The sequence below is a fragment of the Phyllobates terribilis genome, unplaced genomic scaffold (genome assembly GCF_046119375.1).
Source record: "Phyllobates terribilis strain yellow unplaced genomic scaffold, ASM4611937v1 Scaffold_1__5_contigs__length_1240528914, whole genome shotgun sequence".
Lineage (NCBI taxonomy): Eukaryota > Metazoa > Chordata > Amphibia > Anura > Dendrobatidae > Phyllobates > Phyllobates terribilis.
In genome coordinates this window covers 518,652,272-518,678,983 of record NW_027362761.1, presented here as the reverse complement: position 1 = coordinate 518,678,983, position 26,712 = coordinate 518,652,272, and the positions used below count along the sequence as shown (strand labels likewise).

Below are 26,712 nucleotides of genomic sequence, written 5' to 3'. Positions count from 1 at the left end.
GAAGCATGGAGGAGGAGGTGTGATGGTGTTGGGGTGCTTTGCTGGTGACACTTTTGGGGATTTATTCAAAATTGAAGGCATACTGAACCAGCATGGCTACCACAGCATCTTGCAGCTGCATGCTATTCCATCCGGTTTGCATTTAGTTGGACCATCATTTATTTTTCAACAGGACAATGACCCCAAACACACCTGCAGGCTGTATAAGGGCTATTTGACCAAGAAGGAGAGTGATGGGGGGCTACGCAAGATGACCTGGCCTCCACAGTCACCAGACTTGAACCCAATCGAGATGGTTTGGGGTGAGCTGGACTGCAGAGTGAAGGCAAAAGGGCCAACAAGTGCTAAGCATCTCTGGGAACTCCTTCAAGATTGTTGGAAGACCAATTCTGGTGACTACCTCTTGAAGCTCATCAAGAGAATGCCAAGAGTGTGCAAAGCAGCCATCAAAGCAAAAGGTGGCTACTTTGAAGAACCTAGAATATAAGACATATTTTCAGTTGTTTCACACTTTTTTGTTAAGTATATAATTCCACATGTGTTAATTCATAGATTTGATGCCTTCAGTGTGAATGTACAATTTTCATAGTCATGAAAATACAGAAAAATCTTTAAAAGAGGTGTGTCCAAACTTTTGGTCTGTACTGTATATATATAAATAACCTGAGTTAAACTGGAACTTTACTTTCAACAAACTTGGCATAAATCCATTGTACAGGCAATTATAAGAAACTTTGTAATGTGTCTTATCAGATAAATCAGCTTCCTTCTCTCTTTTCAGACATGTCTTCCTCTCCCCACTGCATCTTGATTTTGTCACATGCTATGAAAAAGCAGCTCAAGTCCATTTTGTTCAGAGGAGATGGACAGCAGGTGTCAGGTGACACACCCCATCACCCTCCCTCCATAGGGAGGGAAAGAGTAGTAAGGAGCAGAAAAGAGAAGACACAGAGGCAGACAGAAAAACATTAAGCAGAGCTCTGTAACAAGTGCTTTACCTCACATCAGAGGTTGATTCAGATCAAGACAGCTCAGCTCTGATGTATAATGTCCTCTATGTTGCTGCAGCTTGTCTCTGTAAGCTAAAAAATAAATGTAAAGCAGGTATTCTCCTCTCATAGTAACATAGTTTTTAAGGTTCAACCCATAGCCTAACTTGTTGATCCAGAGGAAGGCAAAAAAAAACCATGTGGCAAACACTAAGCTCCACATTGGGGAAAAAAATTCCTTCCCGACTCCATACGACAATCAGACTAGTTCCCTGGATCAACGCCCTATCAAGGAATCTAGTATTTATAACATGTAATATTATACTTTTCAAGAAAGGCATCCATGCTCTGTGCTGTTTATGGGAGAAATCACTGTAGCTCATCTCCTAAACCAGCAAACAGTTGATTGTGAGCTACAGAATGTGATGCAGGCATAGTGTAGTAACGGGCCTGACAAGTGTTTTGTTAAGTAAATGGGAAAATTGGTAGATACATAAATATATATTATAAGGGCCAGTTGAGTAACTGTTTAGGTAAAGGTACAGTTAATTGGTGGGATTATTGAACAGTCTATGTTGTAAATATTGGCGTCATGGCACCTGGATAAGGGAAGAAAGAACTGTAGGCATATATGTAAGAGTAGGGTCAATCAGAGTTCAGTATGAGGCAGACAGGTTGGGCAGGCTAGACTTGAACTTTCTCTATGTTTTTTGAGGATTACTGGTGATGATGTTTAGGTGATGGCACCGAAAGGGTCCTTGGAGACAACGGTTAACAAAAAATGGATGTTACAATTTGTGTAGCATCACATGGATGGCTTCCTGGTGGTAAATAATGGCCTCAGCAGTTTTAGGTAATAGTGCATTTCAATTTTGGTTTTGATGTCCTTCCGGTCAGGTGGAAACGGCCAAGGGCAAAGTTGTTTTGGTGCACCAAATGTATATTGAAAAAACAATAATTGACGGAAAACCTCCAGGAATCCTTGCTGTTCGTTATCTTATATATATTTGTATTTTACAGATATTATTATAAAGTTTGTTAAAGACAGTTTTAAAAGGTCAATTTTGTAATGTAGTGTTAATAAATGGTGGCCACTACTGTGGTCTTTTTCCACCACATATGAATCCTTCTTTTTTCTTGGAAAAGAGGGGTGAGAGTGAGTCAATGAGTGTGGTCCACAGATTCCAAGTAATATAGGGAGTTTGGAAGGTATGTAATACATAAATCCCTTAGTCATGCAAAATACAGATCTAGCATACAAAGGGGAAAACTGGTGAGAATGCAAGATATAATTCACTAAGTGGCCAGAAAAGCTGTTATTCCTCTTGTACTCACACAGGACCGCTTATTCTCAATAGTTACTGTATTTCAAAGCACAGTTACCCTTTAAATAGTAAGTCATTTTCTGAAGACATATTCGAATTAAATGAATAAGATACTAGATCCTTTTTAGAAGCAGATATCATTTAATGCTATTGTTTTTCTACTGTAGAAATTCCAGATAGAAAAAATGATAAATTCAGGCTTTTTTCATGTCTGCTAACAGTTTGTGAGACAACTATTGCCGTTCCCAAAACATTCCAATATGAGAAAACCAAAACACAGCTAACATAGCACACAAAAACCAAACGTGTATGATCTACCTCCCACCGAATATCACAATGGAGAGGTAAAGTCTAATTGCAACAACTGTATCCTGCTGACTGTTAACAAAAGTTTCTCCATTTGGCATCTAATTTACTATAATTAAGTACTTAAAATTACCAGATGCATGGCAATTTGCAACATGATTGAGCAAAGTTACTAGATGAGATCTGAAGTACATAGAAAAGATTTTATTCCACTTCTAACCATGGAAAATATAATATTTCTGCTTGACAGAGCTCTTTCAGATAGTTGGAACTGGGCACAGAACAAAAACCATATCCAATAATCCCTCCAGAATGGAGGCTACGAAGAGAACATGAATTAAGTGCGGTTATGGAGGAAAATGTAGATACAACTCCAAGCCACAGTGAACTAGTTAAATAGTACATTAGCAATGGACATGGGGCGGAGGTACTAGTCTCCGCTTATTCATTATGGGGACAAATGCTGTAAGTAATCTGCTAAATCAGTTACTGATGGGCAGTATCTGGAAGCGGACACTAAACAGTGTGATGGAGTGTTGGTGTTTAAAAATGGCCACTGCCTGATGTGGTAACAGCTGATTGGTGAAGATGCCGGACCACCATCTCCAATCTTAAACTGATGACCTATCCTAAGCGCTAACTATTCTAAAGTTAGATCATTAATATAAAAGTAGTGGAAAATCCATTTAAAGAGAAACCAATGGGTGATTCTTGCTGTCTGAACCACGGCAGCATGAATCAAAAACTGGCTGCGTTATTGCAGCTATGTGTGTTTCTGAGAAAACATACTTTGAAAAGCCTGCCGGGTTGATGCCACTAGGATGACTAGTCTCTGGCACCTCCTCTCTAATGCAGTCTCTTAAATTAAAAGGTCTCTCCCTATGGGCACAGTTATTAATGCTTTCAGCTCAATCTTAAGCCATGGCGACTTCATGGGTCAACGCTCTGTAGGAAGATCGATCTTGTGCAAGCCTAAATAGGTCCACCAGGGTCTTCTCCACCATTATCTTGATTGTATCAAGTCATCGGGTTGCTGGTCTTCCTCTTCGCCTTGTTCCTTCTAATCTTCCAACCATGATGTCCTTCTCCAGTGATTGCTCTATTCGTATGTGGTGTCCAAAGTAGTTAAGTCATAGCTTGGTGATCCTTGCTTCCAGTGACATGTCTGGCTTGATTTGTTCCAAAATTAATTTGTTTTTTCTTCTTGCCATCCATGGTATTGATAGCATCCTCCTCCAGCACTTGTATAAGTCAGACTGAGATTGGATAGCAATGTATGGACTGGCTGCTGGGTCTCCCGACCCGAGCGTGAGAGCTTCATATACTTGAATGCAGCTGTCACACCCAAGTCGGAAGAGCTGCTGGCCAGTCCGTACTTTGTGGTCCAATCTTGGTCCAATTTATACAGCAGTCTAACTGCGGCCAATAAGTGTATCTGTCAAACAAGACCCCGGCCGCCTTTGTTTTCTGTGAAATACTGTAGTGTTTCAGAGTAAGACATATAAGTTGAAATAATACAAACGGTCAATGACTCATGCTGTTCAGGGTTCAGGCAAGAAGAATAAGCTGCCACGTACTCTATAATGCAGTCGGATGTCTGCCATGTACAGCAATACACAGAGGTTGCTCAAATCAAACTTTTTAATGAAACCCTATTACAAAAGTGAGTAAAAAAATGTCCCCAAAGCTCTCCATACTGTATCATTTAAGGATGCAGAAAGTCATCACTTTTTATTTTCCCTTTAACATCGCAGAAAAAAATGAAAAGTTCCACAACTTTCTTTCTAATATAATTCATCCCAGATTCATTAATTACACGATTCTTCACATTTTCAAAAGTTGTCAGGTTCAGTTATCAAATGAGCCATTTCTTAATGATTTTATCCTCCTGATTAGTGTTGAGCCACCCCCGTAGTGTTCGAGTTCGGTTCGGTTCGTCGAACACCCGTGTGTTCGCCGAACTGTTCGTCGAACTGTTCGTCGAACACCTTCGAACACCGTTAAAACCAATGGCAGGCAAACAAAAACACATAGAAACACATAGAAAACACCTTCAAAGGTGTCCAAAAGCTGACAAACTGCTCAGAAGACATAACTAACACATGGAAAAGTGACAAGTACATATAGTCATGCGAAAATAAAAGAGGTGGAGGAGTAAAAGGAGGGGGAGACACAGATATAGGCATGTCATGCCCTTCTAAAATCCAAAAAGTGAGAAGCCGACACGGCCAGTCCGCTCCTGCCCGTGCCACCTCCGTGTCGTCGGGTTTGTGCCAGAGCCGCGGTGAACCCTGATGGCCAGCCCCCCTCTCCCAATACTGGTGCCTGTCCGCTGGTGGGTCCAGCGAGCCCCCCTGTGGTAGAGGCAGCTCTAAGCTTTTTAATTTAAATTGTCTCTCTAATTTGAATGAATACACTTTAAATCCATTTACAAGGATCTATTGGAGGGCAAGTCTCATGCCAGCAGCCGCGTAATTCCAGCTCCAGTAGCGTCCACTAAAGCTGCTGCAGTTAAAAAGCTTTTATAAGGATCGAGCTCGGCTGTCCACCGCAAGGCATCCTACTGCCAGTCCCAGCCCCTATGCCTTGGGGTGCCTCCTGATGCTCTTCACTAAGTATCCCATGGTCCCGAAGCATTTCCTTTGAAAAAATTAAGTGTCTAAACTACAGGTGGTGTAGCTTGCTTAACAGCCGGGATAATCCGCTGACTAGCAGACACTGCTACTAGGCACAAAGTATTTCCTGGGCTAGATGCAGTTAAAAATTTGTAATTAGATACTCTCGTTGGATGCTGAGAAAGCATTCCATAGAGTCTCCTGGCACGCCATATATGATTCTCTTAAAAAGCTTGGGGTAGGGGTCTAGGGGACCCTTTTATAGTCAAAATCACGGCCCTGTATCGCAATACGTCACCTAGGCTGAAGATAAATGGAACTGTAGCACCCTGAGGGCTCGGTTGCTACAGACGTATTGCACCTCACCCAGAGGTGTGATATCTCACTCTCAGGTAAGGATGGAGTGTGGATCAGGACCCGACACCTGCATGCATTACACCACATTGCCGTGGGGCAGGGCGACCAATATGCCCCTGAGATGGGCACGACAGTCCCTGTCCCTGGCTGGAGTGGGGGGAGGGAACACTGAGGAAGGGGAACCCGGTAGTGCAGGAGCAGGGAGGAAGCAGTTCCTGGGTGCATTGAGAAGGGAGTATAAAAGGTGGGCACCATCTTAGTTCAGTGCAGAGAAGTCTGAGCAGAAGTGGCAGGGAGCAGGGGCTCTGCATGAGCTCTGCTCCGGAGGCGGGCCTAGTAACAGAGGCCCAGGCCTGGAAGAGGGAGAAGGAAGGAAGAGGAGCGGAGAAGGCTCCAGGAACGAGGAATGAAGGGATCCCAGGGGTGCGGACGGGCGAGTCGCCACCGCACGCCCGAATCCACCTGCGTGGAGGGGTCAGGCCAAAGGGGGAGACCGGTCCCCGAACTAGTGGAGGCAGGAAACGACCCTCAGCTAGAAACCGGAGGCTCTGACATTTTATGTGGCGCAGCCCCTCGCTACACCCGCTAGGAAGGCACCACATAGGGTCAGGGAAACTGGCGCCAAGTTTACCAAGAGGAGGCCCGAGGCAGCCGGACAGAAGTGTTGGTAAGAAAGGCCAGACAAAGGACACACAAAGGGGGTCCTGTGAAGTGCTCCAAAGTTATCTGGGAGTTGTCTGAGCCCCTCACCTGGTGAGCACAGTACGACGTGGGCAGCCGTTACCTGCAGACGTGGTCTGGATAATAAGAACTGTGAGTAAAGGCCCTGAACTGCATCACTGACTCCGTGTCGTTACTGCTGCTGCCCTGCACCATCACCCCCATCCTCCGCATACACTGCCCTGAGGCTATACTCCTCCCGTGGGGAGTTATGCTACGCTCTGCTGCACCCACAACACCAGCCTCAGCGGTCTGCCCTGTAGCGGCGGTTCACTCTGACCGCAATCCACGGGTGGCGTAGTCGTACATTTAAACATCAAAACCACATAAATAGTTCCGCCACTGGTTTGACCGCCCTGAGCCACGGAACCGGGTCACCGCCACGAAGACTACAACCACCAGCATCCACCAAAAAGGGTCCGGCTCCGGGTGTCCCAAGGCCCAGGGGGTGCGTCAGAACATTTTCATCACCTTTCACAATCACCAATGGGACAAGGCAGGGATGTCCTCTGTCCCCTCTCTTATACATCCTAGTGACGGAGCACCTGCTCTCATCAATTCGCCATAACCCCAATATTAGGTGGATTGAGGTGGGAGGCACCGAGTACAAGTGCTCTCTATTTGCTGATGATGTCCTAGTATATATCACTCAATCACATATATCCATCCATGCTGTTATGGCTGAAATAGATCACTTTGTTACATGGTCAAATTTTAAAATCAATGCAGCGAAGTCTGAGGCCCTCGATGTCTCCCTCCCCAAATCCATATAGGATTCCATCCAGTCCAACTTTCCCTTTGCCTGGCCCTCACAGGGTATCAAATACTTAGGAATTCCTATTCATAGAGACCTCTCCCATCTATGTTATCTTAATTTTGGGCCCTTTATTGAACAACTCCATACAGACCACGGTTGGCAAGTTAGAACTGTAAGATTCACTACGTGAACCGCTGGTGTTTTGTGGAAAAGCACATGTACACTGCGTTCCAAATTATTATGAAAAAAGTGTTTAGGAGTGATAAGGGAAGAATTTGTTTGTTTGTCAGTTAAACTCATTGATGGTGATGTGTGTCAGGGCTCTTTATATCACTGTAAGCAATTGCAGACACCTGTGTTAATTAGTTTGGCAGGTGTGTCCAATGAAAGGCAAGACTACTTAAGAAGGCTCTCTCACATTATTAAGCAGCCTACATTTTCTGCCAAAATGGGAAAGAAAAAGGATGTGTCGGCTGCTGAGAAGCAACAAATTGTGGAGTGTTTAGGTCAAGGCATGACTACAATCAACATTGTGCGATGATCAGGATGAAGTGTCTTGGCAATCAAGAAGTATGTAGCTGATTCACAGTACACACGTGTGCGTGCTGATAAGGGCAAATTGAGGACTCTTTCCTACAGGCAATTACGTCAGGTTGAAAGAGCAGCGGCAAAAAAGCCTTGTCATAGCAGCAGACAAGTTTTTGAAGCTGCTTGTGCCTCCAACGTCCCCCGAACAACAAGATGCAGGGTCCTTCAGAGGTTTGCAGCTGTGCATACGCCATCCTGTCGACCTCCTCTATCCACTTCACACAAGCAGAAACGGCTCCAGTGGGCCAAACATTACATGAAGACTGATTTCAAAACAGTTTTGTTCACGGATGAGTGCCGTGCAGCGCTCGATGGTCCAGATGGATGGAGTGGAGGATGGCTGGTTGATGGACACCCCACGCAAACACGGCTACAGCGCCAACAAGGAGGAGGTGGAGTAATGTTTTGGGCTGGAATCATGGGGAGAGAGATTGTCGGCCCCTTTAGGATCCCTGAAGGCGCTAAAGATGAACTCCATAATGTATGTGGATTTTCTCAAACAGCACTTCCTGCCATGGTTCAAGAAGAAGAACCGTGTATTTCACAGCAAGATCATTTTTCTGCATGATAATGCACCATCTCATGCTGCACATAAAACATCTGCATCTCTGACTGATATGGGCATAAAAGGGGACAAACTTATGGTGTGACCCCCATGCTCCCCTGACCTCTACCCCATTCAGAACCTTTGGAGCATCATTAAAAGGAGTGTCTATGATGGCGGGAGGCAGTTCACATCTAAGCAACAGCTCTGGGAGGGTATTCTGTCCTCATGCAAAACAATTGAAGCAGAAACCATCCAAAACCTGACAAATTCAATGGACGAGAGAGTTCAGAAGCTCCTTTCGAACAAGGGGTCCTATGTGAAAATGTAACATCACCTAGAATAAAGTTTTGAGTTGAAAACTGTTTGATTTCAGTTTCTAACAACCTGCTAATGCTTATAATTTCAAAAATGACCATTTTTTTGGTCTTTATTAAAATGAAAAGGTTGATCGAAAAGTTTGGGGGATCTAAGAGTGTGGCAACCCAGTAGTCATGATTACTTCGAATTCTGACAATATGAGGGTCATGCTGCAGGTAGTGCAGCAAGAAGGCACTTATGTGTCTTGCGCATCTCGGAGCCCCAAAATTATTTTCCGGGCTAGATGCAGCTAAAAATTATTTTTAATTTTAAATCTGGTGAAGCTTTAGTATAGATGGCCTAATAGGATCAGTGCTGCACACTGCTACAAAGCCCAAATTATTTTCCAGTCAAGATACAGATAAACATGATTAGTAATTTGAAAGCTTAAAACGGTTGGTAGGGTGATTTTAACCAATCATCAAGCTTTTACTCTCCCCAGGATGACACAGGGGTAGAAAAGTCGTTTCGGATCCATGATTTGTTCATCTTTATGAACGTGAGTCTGTCTACATTATCAGTGGAGAGCCGCGTGCGCTTATCTGTCAGCACACCACCAGCAGCGCTGAACACACGTTCAGACAGAACGCTGGCTGCGGGGCATGACAAGATCTCCAAGGCGTAAGTGGCTAGCTCCGGCCATTTATCCAGATTGGAAGCCCAAAAAGATCAAGGGTCCAGTGACACAGTCGTGGCTTCAATGTTTACTTGGAGATACTCCTGTACCATCGTCTCTAGGCGTTGACTATGTGTCAGACTTCTTGTCTCCTGTGGCCTTGCAAAGGATGGGCTAAAAAAGTGGTGAAATGATTCCGCAAAATTGATGTTACCAGCAGATACTGTGGTTCTGTTACGGTTTGAGTGCTGAACACTTGACGGTCCCACGGTTGGCAAGTTGGAACTGTGAGATTCACTACGTGCACCACTGGTATTTTGTGGAAAAGCACATGTAAGATTCTGCAACAGTCTCTGCTGATACTCCTGCATGCGTGCATCCCTTTCTATGGCAGGAATAATTTCTGCAAATTTACTTTTGTACCGGGGATCTAACAGTGTGGCAACCCAGTAGTCAGGATTATTTCTAATTCTCACAATTCGAGGGTCATGTTGCAGGTAGTGCAGCAAGAAGGCACTCATGTGTGTTGCGCATCCAGGAGCACCAAGTCCCTGTTGTGTTGGTGGCGAGGTAACAATCATGCTTCCTTCCTCTGTCCTCTCCCCCCAACCTCGCACAACAGAAATGTGATCAAGGTCTCCCTCATCTGATGAGTCTTCCATCAGTTCGTCCTCCACTTCTTCCTGGGCTCCTGCACCTTCCTCATTAGTTTGGCTGCTACCATGCGCCCTGGTAAAACCATCTCCCCCACCCTCACATGCCTGCCGCCTTGGTGCTGCCGACCGTCTGGACCTTGCAGATGTTAGCCCTTCCGCATACAACTCCTCCTCCTCTATTCCTCCACCTCCTCTTGTGCCACCACCTGATGCCGAATTCTGTTTAACATGTGCTCCAGCATGTAAATCACTGGAATAGTCATGCTGATAATGGCATCGTCAGCACTAAACATCTTCGTCGCCATTTCAAAACTGTGCAGAAGGGTGCATAGGTCCCTGATCTGAGACCACTCCTCCAGCGTGATTTGCCCCACCTCTGAATCTCGTTGGCCCAGGCTATACGTCAGAACGTATTGCACCAGGGCTTGTCGGTGCTGCCACAGTCGCTGCAACATGTGCAGAGTTGAATTCCACCGGGTAGGCACATCGCATTTTAGCCGGTGAAGTGGCAGGCCCAACGACTTCTGTAGAGATGTAAGTCGCTGAGCTGCGGGATGCGAACGGCGGAAGTGAGCACACAGCGACCGTGCCCTCTGCAGAAGGCCATCTAGTCTGGGATAGTGGGCTAAAAATTGCTGGACAACCAGGTTCAACACGTGAGCCATACAAGGCACGTGTGTGACATTGCCCCGGCGAAGGGCCGCACCCAGGTTTGCAGCATTGTCGCACACGGCCTTCCCTGGTTTCAGGTCCAGTGGAGACAACCATTCATGAAATTGGTTCTCCAGAGCTGACCACAACTCCTCAGCTGTGTGACTCACATTTCCCAGACATTTCAATGTAAAAACCGCCTGATGACATTGAGCCCTACTGCCAGCATAGTAAGGAGGTGTGCAGGATCCCTTCTGCGCAGTTAGAAAGCTTGTGGCATGACCAGACAGGCTTTGGGTGCAGGTGGAAGACCGAGAGGAGGTTGAGGAGGCAGAAGCAGTGGAGGAACTTTGACATAAAGAGGATTGACGCACAACTCGTGGGGACGGCAAGACTTGGACAGCAGCCCCTTGTCCTGCTGTCACCATAGTTACCCAGTGCCCAGTCAGCGACATGTAACGCCCCTGTCCATGCCTACTCGTCCAAGTGTCTGTGGTGAAATGCACCCTGTCACACACAGAGTTTCTCAAAGAAGCGGTGATGTTGTGTGCGACATGCTGGTGGAGCGCAGGCACACCTTTCTTTGAGAAGTAGTGCCGACTGGGCATCTGGTACTGGGGCACTGCGACGGACATAAGGTCTCGAAAATCCTCTGTGTCCACCAGGCGGAAAGGCAGCATTTCTGTAGCCAAGAGCTTGCAGATGGTGAAATTCAACCTCTTAGCTTTCTCATGGCTAGGAGGAAATGGTCTTTTACTTGTCCACATCTGAGGGACCGAGGGCTGGCTATTGTGCTTAGACGGGGTTGATAAGGGTGTCCCCGGCAAACTGCCGGTCTGTGAGGAAGATGCAGGCGGACATGTTAGGTTGCCTTGATCCAAAGGTGGTGCTATCGATGTCGGACAGCGCTCAACACCAGCTGGTGTTCCCACCTCCAAAGAAAATGATGACCTGCCAATCACGCTGACTGTTGCGGGTAAAGAGGTGGCAGGTCTGCGCCCCAAAACAGGTGTGACTGCTGTCCCCCCAGTCACAGAGGATGAAGAGGCCGCGGATGCACAAGATATGGCAGACGGTGGTTGGCCCGGCCGGCTAGGCCGCATTGTAGCACACTGAGCTTCCCACTGCAACTTATGCTTCATGTCCATGTGCCGGTTCATGCATGAAGTACTCAAACTATGTATTTTTTGGCCTCTACTTAGCTTTTGCTGACAAATGTTACAGATAACACGAGTTGGGTCATCTTTATCGATCTGAAAAAATGCCCAGGCTATGCAAGGCTTAGCACCCATGCGACCTGAAGAGCCACCACGACTTGTGGTGAGAGGCAGAGTTGTGTTTGAGGATGCAGTTGTTGACGTGCTTCCAGTACTACGTCTCTGTCCAGGAAGGCGCAACCTGACCTCGTCGTCACTAGCATCTTCCTCCACCTCCTCTGCTGACCTCATCTCTTGGCTGACTGTGGGTTGACAGTAAGTGGGATCTCCAACCTCATCATCATCACCCTGTGTGTTATCACACCCGTCGTCCTCAGAGCCAACCTGTTCCTGCCCTGACAAAAAACTAAAGTTGTCGCTCCAATCAGGTATTTGAGTCTTATCATCGTCTTCCTCATTGTCTCCACCAACAGGAGTTACAGTTTGGGAATGAGGGTCTATATTATGGTCAGAACCTTCTGCGTCTGGTCCTGGATCCGACTCATAAAGATTCTGGGCATCAGTGCAGATCATTTCCTCGTCTGGATTCACAGAAGCGCTGGAGTCGACCTCTGATTCCCAGGCTATAGTATGAGTAAACAGCTCTGCAGACTCAACCATCTGTTCTACCTCATACTCAGACGGGCAGCTGGAGATTTGGGAGCTGTGAGGAAGCAAGTGCGATTTGGGTGACACCTTTGAGGACTGGAGTATTTGTGATGTTGAAGTTGATGTGGAGGAGAGCCCACTTAAAGGAGCACTTGATATCCGTTGAAGCACCTGCTGTTTTTGTGCCTCATCTGGAATTTGTAGCGATTGGCGTGGCCGTAAGAAAGGGATCTTATCACATTGTCCGCTAAAAGAAGTAGACATTTTAGTTTGGCTGGAAGATGGTCTTTCTTCTGCAGATGTTACTGTTGCTTTAACACCTACCCCACGGACACAACCTTTTTTCCCCTTCCCAACACGCCTATTCCCCTTTCCACCAGCAGCAGGCCTTTTTCCACTCATTTTGGTGGTTAACTAATTCACAACTCTGGAGTTGTTTGCACAAAAAAACAATGGATGGTAACCGAGCAGAGCTGAGTGGCCAAACTGTGGTATTAGGCCAAAACTATTGGCTGGGCTAGATGCAGAAAAAAATTATATTCAATTTGCAACCTGATGGAGGTCAGTATAGATGGACTAATACAACAAGTCCCACACACAGCTAGAAGCCCAATATTTTTTCAGAGGTAGATGCAGAAAAAAATATATTCAGTTTGCAACCTGATGGAGGTCAGTATAGATGGACTAACAGAGAAAGTCCCACACACTACTAGAAGGCCAAATATTTTTTCAGAGCTAGATGCAGAAAAAAATTATATTCAGTTTGCAACCTGATGGAGGTCTGTATAGATGGATTAATAGAACAAGACCCACACACAGCTAGAAGCCCAATATTTTTTCAGAGGTAGATGCAGAAAAAAATATATTCAGTTTGCAACCTGATGGAGGTCAGTATAGATGGACTAACAGAGAAAGTCCCACACACTACTAGAAGGCCAAATATTTTTTCAGAGCTAGATGCAGAAAAAAATTATATTCAGTTTGCAACCTGATGGAGGTCTGTATAGATGGATTAATAGAACAAGACCCACACACAGCTAGAAGCCCAATATTTTTTCAGAGGTAGATGCAGAAAAAAATATATTCAGTTTGCAACCTGATGGAGGTCAGTATAGATGGACTAACAGAGAAAGTCCCACATACTACTAGAAGGCCAAATATTTTTTCAGAGCTAGATGCAGAAAAAAATTATATTCAGTTTGCAACCTGATGGAGGTCAGTATAGATGGATTAATAGAACAAGACCCACACACAGCTAGAAGCCCAATATTTTTTCAGAGGTAGATGCAGAAAAAAATATATTCAGTTTGCAACCTGATGGAGGTCAGTATAGATGGACTAACAGAGAAAGTCCCACACACTACTAGAAGGCCAAATATTTTTTCAGAGCTAGATGCAGAAAAAAATTATATTCAGTTTGCAACCTGATGGAGGTCTGTATAGATGGATTAATAGAACAAGACCCACACACAGCTAGAAGTCCAATATTTTTTCAGAGGTAGATGCAGAAAAAAATATATTCAGTTTGCAACCTGATGGAGGTCAGTGTAGATGGACTAATACAACAAGTCCCACACACAGCTAGAAGCCCAATATTTTTTCAGAGGTAGATGCAGAAAAAAATATATTCAGTTTGCAACCTGATGGAGGTCAGTATAGATGGACTAATACAACAAGTCCCACACACAGCTAGAAGCCCAAATATTTTTTCAGAGGTACTGTAGATGCAGATAAAAATTATTTTTAATTTGCAACCTGATGGAGGTCAGTATAGATGGACTAATAGACAAAGTCTGACACACTACTAGAAGGCCAAATATTTTTTCAGAGCTAGATGCAGAAAAAAATTATATTCAGTTTGCAACCTGATGGAGGTCAGTATAGATGGATTAATAGAACAAGACCCACACACAGCTAGAAGCCCAATATTTTTTCAGAGGTAGATGCAGAAAAAAATATATTCAGTTTGCAACCTGATGGAGGTCAGTATAGATGGACTAACAGAGAAAGTCCCACACACTACTAGAAGGCCAAATATTTTTTCAGAGCTAGATGCAGAAAAAAATTATATTCAGTTTGCAACCTGATGGAGGTCTGTATAGATGGATTAATAGAACAAGACCCACACACAGCTAGAAGCCCAATATTTTTTCAGAGGTAGATGCAGAAAAAAATATATTCAGGTTGCAACCTGATGGAGGTCAGTATAGATGGACTAATACAACAAGTCCCACACACAGCTAGAAGCCCAATATTTTTTCAGAGGTAGATGCAGAAAAAAATATATTCAGTTTGCAACCTGATGGAGGTCAGTATAGGTGGACTAATAGAACAAGTCCCACACACTGCTAGAAGGCCAAATATTTTTTCAGAGCTAGATGCAGAAAAAAATTATATTCAGTTTGCAACCTGATGGAGGTCAGTATAGATGGATTAATAGAACAAGACCCACACACAGCTAGAAGCCCAATATTTTTTCAGAGGTAGATGCAGAAAAAAATTATATTCAGTTTGCAACCTGATGGAGGTCAGTATAGATGGATTAATGGAACAAGACCCACACACAGCTAGAAGCCCAATATTTTTTCAGAGCTAGATGCAGAAAAAAATTATATTCAGTTTGCAACCTGATGGAGGTCAGTATAGATGGATTAATAGAACAAGACCCACACACAGCTAGAAGCCCAATATTTTTTCAGAGCTAGATGCAGAAAAAAATTTGATTCAGTTTGCAACCTGATGGAGGTCAGTATAGATGGACTAATAGAATGATGCTATGCCCAAAAGATTTTACTTCACTAGGTGCAGTAAAAAAATTGGTATTCTATACACAGGTGGTATATCTTGCAACACAGATAGGCTACTCCACTGACTAACACACTCTGCAATAGGCCAAAAAGGATTAGCTTTGCTAGATTCAGCCAAATGCTGTGAAAAAAACTTGCACAGCACTGGCACAGACCTGCCTGGCAAAAACTGATAGGAACTGATGTAACCTAGTCCTGAAAAGGACTCCAATTACAATTAGTCTTTACTCCCACAACCTATCTATTTAAGAGCACAGACCTGCCTGATAAAAGTCGTAGGAAATGCTGTAACCTAGTCCTTAAAAGGACTGCAATCACAACTATTCCCTACTCCCAAGCTATCTGTATATTTGTGCGAAAATTGGCTTGAAATTAACAAGGTATAGCGCACACAGCAACAGCGGTGCCGTCTAACACGCAGCTGCAGCAGTGAGAAAATGGTGGCGACGGGGAAAATGGCTTGGTCTTAAAGGGCAAGGACATGTGACATACACTGCCAATGACACATGCCCTTGCTTGTGTGAAAAAAAGCACTTCGCTCCGTGTGTGCGCTGCTGATAGGCTGACAGATTGCACCTCCCCACTGTAAATGCGGGAAAGAGAAAAAAAAATGGAGATCTTCATTGTTCCTGCAGAGATCCATCCCCTGCCCCTCCCCCCGCCCCGCTGTACACTCAAACTGCGTATTAACATTAATTTTCATCATTACTGAGAAAAAATCCAGTTATGATTTTGGTGCACGAACAGTTATCGAACATAACCTCGAACAGCCGAATTTTTCTCAAATTGTTCGTGTTCGCCGAACGGCTCGAACACCGCCCAAAACAGCTTGAATTTGAGATTGGCGAACAGTTCGAGTAGAACAACGCTCATCTCTACTCCTGATTCCAAATCGGACAATGGAAATGTATAGCTCACTCTTCTTTCAATGATATCAAAGAGTTTTCCTTTTACTTCTATATATAATTAATGTATAAACGTTTCAGTACTTTGAAACATTATTATTTTTGCAAATATAAAGATGCAGAATATTTTGTTATACCAATTTTCTGAAATTTATTTAGAGGAAACTTAGCAACAATTAAAATAACTAAAACATATCTAAACACTATTGCAAATTATAAACAGTTACAGAAATTGAACTACAAAATTTGGTCCTCATTCAGTGACAACTCTTTTTTTTGCTTGTCTCTTGTACTCCTGCTTCGGATCATCGCTTATAATTGTCCAATAGTACTCTGCAAGCATTGATGAATTTCATTTTCCTTCATATCTTTTCTCCATATTCGCAAAATCTCTCACCGTGCTCTTCGCTCACTGCTCCACAGCTTGGTGGAAAAAAGTCTAGATGCGAATGTAAGAAATGAATCTTTAAAAGACATGATACAGCCAAGATCCTCATATTTTTTGAGATTTTTCACCAACTCTACATACTTATCTGCTCTTGAATTTCCCCCAAAATTAGTCGCCACTAATGCGAATGCTAGTTGTGCAGCTTTTTCCTTGCCCTGCAACAAACGGAGAAACTCCTCATCTTGAAGAAGCTTATGAATCTGAGGTCCAATAACGGTTCCTTCATTTATCTTTGCGTTACTCAATCTTGGAAATTTATTAATGAGATACTTGAATGTGTTTGCATTTTTATCCATTGCCTCAAAAAGTTCTTCATTAGGCCCAACTTGATATGCAATGGTCGTAACAAAATCTTATGTGGGTCAACAATTGCTGGATGCAGGACATTTTTACTCCCTGACTGAAGAGAATGTCTGAGAGGCCAGTCTCTTTTATTGTAGTGATATTCATTCTCTTGCAGGACTATCGCACTCATACAGAAAGCAGCAGAATATTGTGTATGTACCCTGGAGACCAAGTGAGAGGGCAACCACCTTTAAGTTACCATAGAGGGGCCACAAATGTTGGTCATAGTTCAGGCAACTCAACAGCAGTTTCATGTTGTCACAGGTTTCTTTCATGTGGATTGCATAACCAACTGGAATTGAAAGTAGCACATTGTCATTATGCAACAAAAAGGCTTTTAGGCTCGTTTGGACGAATTGATGAAGAGCCTCCATTCCTCTGGATTATGACTTATCTTCTGAGCTTTCATTAAACTGTTGATGTTGTATCATGCCACAAGATCATCTTCCATGAACAAGTATTAGACAAGATCTTTATCACGGTTGTGGAACAAATAAATCCGAACATCTCCTGCTAGGAGATTCTACTGCTGTAGCCGGGAACCTAAGAGCTCAGCCTTACTCTTGAGCAGATCCAAATCTCTAACAAGATCGTTCAGTTCACTTTGTGTTATAAGGTGTGGTTCTGTTGCTGACAAAAACTGAGTCGTGAGAGGAAGAAGCTTCATGACACCAACCGCCCTATGTTTCCTCACAAGACTTGTCTGAAAATGTTTCTGGAGCTTTTGGAACCGGCAGTTCTTCTGTATGTGGTACTGGGTGCATTGCAGATGGAATGTTTGGATAATGTAAAGTCCATTTTTTCTTCCTTGAAACTTCTTTCTTAACGGTGGGGCACCATGCAGAAATAGCAATTGGTAGTGTGATCGGTTGGCTCTCTCCATATCATTGGCACTGCAAATGACATAGATTTCCTCCCCCATGCAATGATTGGGTAAGATGTGATGCACATCTATTGCAGCATATGTGCTTAGTCCAACTCTTGTCCTGATCGCCTATTCTGCAGCCTAAATACAGGTTGTAGGCTTTCCTTATCATGGTAGTTACGTTTTGCCATTGTGATGCAAAAGTGACTCCTCCGGATATGTAGCAAAAAGTCTTTGTCAATGAAAGAATGAGGCATATCAGAAAAAACATATAGAAACATGTCAATATGATAAGAAATTAAGCTAAGAAATCCTAAAACTATATATCTTACACAGAGAGCATTTATAAAAGTAGGTGATGCAACTGTAATTAGGATTACATCATCGGAGCCGAGTTGGCTTTTTTGAGTGGTCACCCTAAGATGATAGAATACTGAGGGCTCAAAAGACTAAACAGATGATGTAATAGACAAGCTACTAACAATGCAATCATACTGGTGAAATAATAAAGACGTAATTTTTCTATGAGCCTGCAAGAAAGGTGTCATAAATAATTACAACCTCCTCTGGATCTTGAAAATTAGAGCCAATCAGCAAATTTAAGCATCATATTTGCTTTCAGCGCCACAAAATTAGTGAAGTTCAACTGTTTTTGTCTGTGAACCAATTTGGCTGTAGAAAAGTGTTATTTTTCAATAGTTTTCTTGTGTAAAATCATTAAAAAGGGAACAACAGTGGGTAGAGCTTACCTGAGAAGGGCCATGATTGAGTGTGGCCGGCAAAGTCATCAAAATTTACACCACAAATGTGACCATAATGTACGACAGAAATGTACTCTAGTAAAGGAGGCGCACAACTAAAGAAGGCGCACAAAAGATGAAAGGGGTGACATGCAAAAAGTCATTAAAAGGCGAATGTCTACTACCTTAAGCACACAGTTAATCTACCAATCATCTTAATGGTCTTCATACTACACATACCTAGTCCTAGGAACAGATAAAATAGTCTCAAGTCTAGACAAAGTTCCGTGAGCTAAACAGTCTGGACAGAACTTCCATGATAATTCAGCTTCATACAAAATACAATTTGAAAAATTCTGTGAAGCTTTTCAAGTTTCAAGAAAAATGTACTGACTAGTGAAATGTAATCTGATGATACTTCTACTACCGTAAAGGTCTACATTGTCAGTCAGCTGTCACTTTTCTTAAACTGAGCTCCTCATCTTCCCTCCTAACATGCCTAAACCTGATCTCACTATTTCCATGTGCTACGTTACCCTTATTCAGTAACACCAGACAGATGTTTTTTAAGTAGATTTCACTCAGACCTCAATTTCTATATAATCAGTTACTTGTCAAGATATATCACTAGCACATGAGGAATATTTCCTTTGTGTATTATTTACTTGGGGCTATCCGGGTTATTTAAAAGGGTAAAAATATATGTAAAATAGGTAAAACTGACTAAAAAAGTAATTCACAGTCCAGTTCGTGTTCCAACACTTATCTGTGCTCTTATCCTTTTCTACGGATTGTTTTCTTTACCCTCTCTTGCTTGCTTTCTCATTTGCCTACACTAGAGATCTGTGTAAAACCTCTTCCCTTCTGTTATCTCTAACACTAAGTGAAGGGAGGGAGAGCAGAAAGAATCATCAGAACTAAACAGGAGCTCTGATAGAGTTATATTAGCTTCGCAAAAACCCTTGAAAAAGAAGTATAGATGCAGATGTAGCCAAGTTTATCTTCACATAGAAAGTATAGTGCCGAAATAAAAAAGTGCACAAAAAAGTGTAATTTGAAACCTGAGTATCAGTCAATTGCAATGTTTACTTGTCTTAATTCTCTTAAGTGAGATAACCTTCTCAGAAAAGTTATCAAGATGGTGCATTGTCAAGCTAAACTTGGCTACATTTGTAGAGATGAGCGAATTTCCGAAAATAGCTTTGGGCACTTTAATCAAAAGGGTGTATATTGCTGTTTTCTTATGTTCAAAGGTCTTTACAGACCTAAAAAAAATAAATGGAAGCCCGAGAAAGGGTTAAAAATAAAATATTGTACTGACCTGTCTTAGGCTATGTGCACATGTAGCGTTTTTGGTGAGTTTTCGCAGCAAAAACGCTATGTAATCCATCTGCCAGGTATTGCAATGGTAATCCTGATGTGCTGTGCACATGATGCGGAAATTTCTGCTCAGAATTGCCCTTGCAGAACAAAACGCAGCATGTCCAAATTCGCGCCCATTGACTTGAATTGAACCACAGCAAATCCGCAGGTATACTATCTATTACCTGCGGATTTGCTGAGTTTCAATTAAAGCCCATGGGCGTGAATTCGCTGTGGAAACACGCTGCGGGTTGTAGCCAGGTCGGCAGAGGAGGACTACTACTCCTCTCATCCGACCGCCGCTCCTGCTGATAACAGCGAGAGCGGCGCAGCTGGGGGGGAGCAGTAGTCTCCTCAGCCGAGCCCGGTACCACGCGGTTAAAAAAAGAAAAAAAAAGTGAAAATGAAAAAAAGCACTATACTCACCTGTCCGGCGCCCCCTGGTGTCCTCCTGGTCCTCGGTCCCCGGTGATGTCTTCAGCACGGCGACTGGCGGTGCACTCGCTCCCAGCAGGGTATTGCGCTGCTAGGACCTGCGGTCACGTGAGCGATCAGCTGATCGCTCACGTGACCTCACCGTGGGAACATTCTCCAGAATGTTCCCACCAGTACTGGTGGTGAGCTCACCAGGGCTGATCAGCTGATCCTCAGCTGATGAACCCCAGTGACCTCACTCCAGCAGCATGTACACTGACAGGAGTGATTTTACACTCCTGTCAGTATACAGTACAGACCAAAAGTTTGGACACACCTTCTCATTTAAAGATTTTTCTGTATTTTCATGACCATGAAAATTGTACATTCACACTGAAGGCATCAAAACTATGAATTAACACATGTGGAATTATATACTTAACAAAAAAGTGTGAAACAACTGAAAATATGTCTTATAGTCTAGGTTCTTCAAAGTAGCCACCTTTTGCTTTGATGACTGCTTTGCACACTCTTGGCATTCTCTTGATGAGCTTCAAGAGGTAGTCACCGGAAATGGTCTTCCAACAATCTTGAAGGAGTTCCCAGAGATGCTTAGTACTTGTTGGCCCTTTTGCCTTCACTCTGCGGTCCAGTTCACCCCAAACCATCTCAATTGGGTTCAGGTCTGGTGACTGTGGAGGCCAGGTCATCTGGCGTAGCACCCCATCACTCTCCTTCTGGGTCAAATAGCCCTTACACAGCCTGGAGGTGTGTTTGGGGTCATTGTCCTGTTGAAAAATAAATGATGGTCCACCTAAACGCAAACCAGATGGAATAGCATGCCACTGCAAGATGCTGTGGTAGCCATGCTGGTTCAGTATGCCTTCAATTTTGAATAAATCCCCAACAGTGTCACCAGCAAAGCACCCTCACACCATCACACCTCCTCCTCCATGCTTCACGGTAGGAACCAGGCATGTAGAGTCCATCCGTTCACCTTTTCTGCGTCGTACAAAGACACGGTGGTTGGAACCAAAGATCTCAAATTTGGACTCATAAGACCAAAGCACAGATTTCCACTGGTCTAATGTCCATTCCTTGTGTTCTTTAGCCCAAACAAGTCTCTTCTGCTTGTTGCCTGTCCTTAGCAATGGTTTCCTAGCAGCTATTTTACCATGAAGGCCTGCTGCACAAAGTCTCCTCTTAACAGTTGTTGTAGAGATGTGTCTGCTGCTAGAACTCTGTGTGTCCACATGACTTCTGCACAACACAACTGATGGTCCCAACCCCATTTATAAGGCAAGAAATCCCACTTATTAAACCTGACAGGGCACACCTGTGAAGTGAAAACCATTTCCGGTGACTACCTCTTGAAGCTCATCAAGAGAATGCCAAGAGTGTGCAAAGCAGTCATCAAAGCAAAAGGTGGCTACTTTGAAGAACCTAGAATATAAGACATATTTTCAGTTGTTTCACACTTTTTTGTTAAGTATATAATTCCACATGTGTTAATTCATAGTTTTGATGCCTTCAGTGTGAATGTACAATTTTCAAAGTCATGAAAATGCAGAAAAATCTTTAAATGAGAAGGTGTGTCCAAACTTTTGGTCTGTACTGTACATTGCCGTCTTCTACAGCACTGACATCAGTGACTGCTGATGTCACTGCTGTAGAAGTGACCCGGATCACCAAGGGACAATCGTTGGCGGAAATCATGGACTGTGTCGTGACGGTGAACAGGTGAAGGATATGGTTGTTGGTTATTTTAGGTTTTTTTTTCAGAAGATCAAAGGCTTCGGGGACTGACAGTGCAAAAGAATTTTTTTTAAAACCGTGTGTTTTTTATTTAATTAAAATACTTTATTCTGGCCGTGTATTTATTGAAAAGGTGGCGAAAACTTTACTACGCGGTTAGTAATGGGGGCTTCTTATAGACGTCTTCCATTACTAACCTGGGCTTCACATCAGCCGCCAATGCAAGGCTGACGTGAACCCCAACCCCATTACCCCACTCGCCACCGTTACAGGGCAGTGGGAAGAGCGGAGGCTAAGCGCCAGATTTGGCGCATCTTATTGATGTGCCATTTCTGGAACTGCTAAGGGGTGATATTAATAGCCGCAGAGGGGGCTAGTATTCATGGCCCCTTCCCTGGCTATTATTATCAGCCCGCAGCTGTCTGTTTAGCCTTTTCTGGTTAGATTTTACCCCACGTCAATTTTTTTCTGGGGTCTCCCTGTAATCTAGCCAGTAAAGGCTAAACAAACAGCTGTGGGCTAATATTAATAGCCAGGGAACATTGTTGGCTAATGGCCCCGTCCCCAGCTACTAATATCAGTCCCCAGTGGTCCACTTTCTCTCTGCTGGTTATAAAAATGACGCGGGAGCCCATGCCATTTTTTTTTTAAATTTTAGGCTCTGTGCCCATGATCCGGACATAGCAGCGCTTTGGACGCATAATTTTTGCTGCGTGCAAAACGTTGCATTCTATTGAACACCGGTAAATCCACGTGTTCACTGAACCATGCGTATTTACCGCATTCAATACATTCTAGTGGTCAAATTTCTGTTGCGGAGACTAGAAACTCTGCAAGAGAATTTGACATGCTGCGGTCCTGAAAGACGCGCCACATGTCAGTGTCCACGGGTGATCCGCAGCCTCTGATGCACGCATAGTGGACATGGGATTTCTAGAGATCCCATCCACTATGCTGTAACATCTGGACGCTGCGTGTTTGATGCTGTATAAACACGTAGCTTCAAACCTGCAGCAGCTCCTGACCGTGGCCACATACCCAAACTCACCCGCAGCATGTCAATTTCTGTAGCAGACACGCTACTGTCCGCTGCAGATTTTGACCAATTTAAGTGTCATTATATGCGGTGGATTCACATGTACTGACAACAAAAGTGCGGCATTAGAACACCGCGTTTTGGACGCTGCGTCCAAAGTGCTGCTTGTTGCTGTCCGTGGGGACGTAGCAGCTAATGAAACAGCTGTGAGTTGTTAATAATGGCCAGGGACCATGTTTGCCTAATGGCACCTTCCTAGGCTGAAAATAGCAGCTCACAGGTGCCCCAGAAGTTATATGTATGGAAATGCTAATGGCATTGGGTGAATCGGATTAGCTGACACCAAGCTCTTTTGTTTGGTGATGACAAGGTGTCAGTCAGACCCATTCATCACCAAACCTAATCAAAGTAAAGTAAAGAGTTCAATCAACACACAGACACAGAACAAACACTTTATTTGAAATACAACAGACACATTATTTAATAATTTAAATTAACCAATATACTCACCTCAGTTCTGACAGTAATCCAAGGGTTTAAGCAATGTCCCACCAAATAACTTTATTTAGCTCCAAAAAGCATTCATTGATGTACAAAATGCTTCAAAAAACACATTAAAAAAACGCATCAAAAATGTGGCAAAAACGCAGCAAAACAGCGCGGTTTTTCCACAGTGTTTTTCCTGCCAAAGCGATGCAGAAACGCTCAGGAAATTTCTGCTTCAAATCCTAAACATGCGCACATAGCCTTAGACCTATCCCTCACCTATTTTACCTCTGCAGCTTCCCGCCTAGTCTTGTGCTACCTTTAGTTCTGTGGTTGGTCTTTGGTCTCTTCGTTCTTCCGGCGCTGGGTCTGACATTTTTTTTACTTTGAAAAAGGCGCCAGTCCAGCAACAAAACGCATTGGTTTAATAAAAACCTTCATTTTATACCATCGAGGATTCTTCATTCCCACAAGTGCAGCACAGGTACCGTGATATTCCTATCTCAAAGAATTTTTCCTCCAGCCACAGGGCCGCAGCCACGGATTCTAAGGCTTTTATAGGTGTTGTGTCTATACACAACCAACCCAGGTGAGCACTACCAACACTCTCACCCTCTCTTATTCCTCTTGTGGTATTCCCTTTTTGTGCACTTCAGCCCCAACTAAACCTCAGCAACTAGGTCTGACGTTGCTTCTCAAGTAACCCCTTCCCAACGCTACAAAGAATCCAGCAAAATAGCAGCCTGCTGGCCCCCATTTTGCTGGATTCATGGAAATTGAATCCTGAAAAATTTGGATACTGGTGTTTCTGAATTTTTCGGGAACTTTGTAACAAATCCTATTTATTGAGAATCGATACCTTCATCCCAACTTCCAGAAGTTTTGCAGATGAAAATGGTAGAACATTTTTAATGAAGACTATTTAGATAGTTGCTTAACTTTGCATTTAGGAAGCAAATTCTGTGCAAAGGTACACATAGCCTTCAAGCTACCAGGGAAGATAATTCTAAAGGTCAACACTCAAATTTATAAAGAACATAGAAGTTCACTTTTAATAATTGCATTGTATAATGTCATGACACATAGACCCTAGATCTAAATGATTAATGTCAAAGTCACCTTGAAAGTCAAAGTCACCTTGGTTGTCCTTTGCTAGATTATGGGATCAACAAAGGATCCTGTTGTAGTATGATAGGCCAATATGCCTCATAACTTCCACAAAAACGAATGCCATTTACATCCGTTTGATATTACCAAAGCAGCCGAATGATGTTGTAGCAGGTGGAATTGGAGAGGTCAAAGTGGGTGATACTCAAAGTCAGAGAAAAGAACAAGAACATACTAAAAAAATCATTAAAAAACCCCCAAAAACCTCTGCAAATACCAAGAACCTTGAGAACATTTTTTGGCACTGCTACAGGGACCTGACAAAGAGCAAATATTTATGGACAGGCCAGATGATGTCTCACAAAACAGCCCCAAACAAAGGCGTCACTTGCACAGAGCAAAGAACAAGAAGGATGGGAGACCGAATTGTATCGATATTAATTCAGAAAATATGCCATAAATCTTAGTGTTTTGCAAAGGTACAACCGAAGGACTTACCGTGGCCAGAAGTCCTGTCGTAGGCTCTCGCCGTTGTCATTTACGTGAGTGCTAAAGACAACTTCACACCAGTGTGTTTTCTGTAAAACAGGAATAACTGGACTTAGTTCACATGCTTCAAATGGCTGCTAAGTCTGCAATGAGAGATTTGTGAATGGACTTCTTACATGGCAACAGATTTTTCCAGCCATGCACAGACATAATAGTTTATAGTGACTACATTTAGAATTCGAATGTTTTACATTATTCATATGTAACTCACACAGCCTAAAGATAAAGCTGTCCAGACTGAAGCCGAGCGGCTACAGAAATGTAACACCAAGTAGTCTGGAAGAAATAATGCAGCAAAATGATGGGAAATGTTACAAATTACATAACCGCCAGTCTTATACTCGCCTACTGCTAACCATTAACTGCAGCAATAAAGCATTAGCCATTCTAGTGCTTAATAATGGCAAATAAACATGGTATTTGATGAGGATTTTCCATATTTGCATGCAAAAAAAATCCATTAAACTATAAGCTGCTGTAAGTAAATGAGATTTTAGTAATCGCATCTACACATTACTGATATTTTACGCTACTGATATTTTCTGCGCAGAATCTGACATGCAATGCAAATGTTGAAAACTGCAGTGTGTCAATTTTTTGTGCAGAAATCATTGCGGATTTGACCCTTTGCATTTTGGATTATGTTGTGGGTTTGCAGCCATGTTTTGCAGTTTTAGGCTGCGTTCACACATTGCATATTTTCGCGCGCTTTTTGAAAATACGCAATGTGCTTTGTGTCTGTCAGCAAAGTGAATGGGAAATTCACTTTGCCGTTCAGACACTGTGTAATTTTACGCAGCGGAAAAGCGCAGCTGCGTAAAGAATTGGCATGTCAATTCTTTAAGCAGCTGCGTCCTGCGCTTTCTCTCTATTGTGCCCATTATAAGCGATGGAATTACGCAGCGGTGTTCACACACTGCGTAATTCCATCGCTTTTTTACGGAGGCGCAGGATGGATACTCACCTACCCGATGTCAGGGGAGAGGCGTCCGGTCCGGTCCGCTCCAATCCCGCGCTTCCAGCATCTGCCGGTGAGCCGATCAGCTGTTAGCTAACCGGCTTGTAACCGGCCGGTCAGCTGATTACAAGCCGGTAAGCTGACAGTCTGCTGATCGCTTCACGGCAGATGCTGCAAGCGCGGGACGGAGCAGACGCGTCTCTCATCCATCGGGTAGGCGAGTATCCATAGTCTGTACATACACTGCTAGGGACACACACACGACACATAGACACACACGACACTCAGACACAGACAGTACACATGTCACACTGAAATGAAGTGGGACATTACACATGTCACCCTTCATTTTCACACTGCGTTTTTTGCTGCGCTTTTTTACGCAGTGTGTGAATGGAGGTGCTTTTTTTAAAAATATGCAGCGTAAAAAAACGCAGGGAAATACGCAATGTGTGAACGCAGCCTTAGCCACAGATTTAATGTGCTTTTGTGTCAAAATTCTGCAGAAGATTTGCTGCTGACAAATCATACCCATGCGCAGGTACGCCTTTATTATTATATTTTTTTTTTAGGAGATTGTGTATTGAAAATCTCAAGTGATTATAGAAACCCTCCCATGAAGATTTTTTTTAAAGTATATCTGAGT

General features: G+C 43.4%; 1 protein-coding gene across 5 annotated transcripts in view; it reads right to left on the bottom strand.

Moving 5' to 3' along the window:
* Positions 1–26,712, bottom strand: part of GHR (growth hormone receptor) — a 421,312-nt gene that overhangs the window by 357,439 nt on the left and 37,161 nt on the right. For 4 of the 5 annotated variants that reach the window (XM_073680288.1, XM_073680286.1, XM_073680287.1 and 1 more), the window contains one exon: positions 25,058–25,137. The exons of the other annotated variant lie outside the window; for it this stretch is intronic. The gene's annotated coding sequence lies outside the window, so the exon portion shown is untranslated. The remainder of the gene's footprint in view (positions 1–25,057; positions 25,138–26,712) is intronic. 5 annotated transcript variants of the gene reach the window in all.